Raw genomic sequence first — 1,324 nt, forward strand, 5'->3', positions numbered from 1 at the left:
TAGCGCGCTTCTCAATTCTACCTGGAATTTCCCTTCTAGTGCCCTCACATTGGGTGCCAATTGCCACCTGCGTCCAGCACAGATGGCTAACTAAAGATCACTCAGGGGAAATTCCCAAGGTATTAGAAATAAAACACAGACACACAATTTACCAAGCTCTGGGACAGCTCCTCTGCCCTCAGCCTCAAGATCCCCAAGTGGGAGAGCTAGGAACTGCATGAGAGGCTGGAGGGAGATGGAGAGAGAGACAGAGAGAGAGAGAGAGAGAAATGGGGAGAGGAAGAGGGAGGGAGAGGGAGGGAGAGGGAAAGAGGGAGAGAGAGGGAGAGAGGAAGAGGGAGGGAGATAGAGGGAGAGAGGGAGAGGGAAAGGGAGGGAGGGAGAGAGAGAGAGAGAGTGCAAGCATGCTTTGGAGTGGACTTTTATTAGGGGGACTCTAAATTCTTAGGAATTCCCATCCAATGAAGGTCAAGGGAGCAGGGTTACAAGGACAGATGAGGTAATTGGATCCCTGGGGATGTGGGAAGGCAAGCCCATGCACAGAAGACACAGTCACTGGCACCCTAGAAGATCAGGACAATCGTCTTGGTTACCTAGGCAACCTGATCACAGCATCACCGACAAATGTGGCACTGGTCAGCAGGGGAGTCAGACACAATCATGTGTTAGTTTGGCCTCCCGAAAGCTGGCAACTTCCTCCAGGCTCTCAGAGCATAGAGCCACACCTGATGGAAATAATTTGGTGGACCTGTGGCTTATACTGCAGGGGAACCGTAGATTCCTTCTCCTTGCAAGCATTCAGCTGGGAGGTTCACATTTGTAGTGTGGTTACAATCCCCCTGCTGTTCACGTTCATCATAGAAGAATGCCTTCCATTCCACAAATGTTACAGGCTCAAGAGCTGCTCTGGCTAGGTCTTTCCAGTCCTGAGGGCAATTAAGTTCAAGACTGAGTGATTGGAGCATTTGCTCTGCAAATGGCCTCCTGGGCCCATCCTCTTTTACTGCCTTCTTTAACTCCTTCAGGGTACCCAATGTATGTGGATACCAAGTGGCAGGGCACTGTGGTGTGGGGGCCGTGTTGACTGGGAAGGCTTATATTCCCTTACCCCACTTTTTATCTCTTATCCTACATAGATCTTCAAAAGGATCCCTGGCCTCCTGGAATGGGTATCCGGCTTGGGCCAGGTTTGGGCCTGTCTGGCAGCCTGGTCATTTCTAAGCTGTCATAGTCTCTTGCTGGCTTTGGTGCTGCCTCATAAGGAGGCAACTGTCATTGATTCAGTGAAGGATATAATCTTTTCCTGTCAGTAGAAGGCACACCT

This window comes from Marmota flaviventris, chromosome 3 (genome assembly GCF_047511675.1).
Source record: "Marmota flaviventris isolate mMarFla1 chromosome 3, mMarFla1.hap1, whole genome shotgun sequence".
Taxonomy (NCBI): Eukaryota; Metazoa; Chordata; class Mammalia; order Rodentia; family Sciuridae; genus Marmota; species Marmota flaviventris.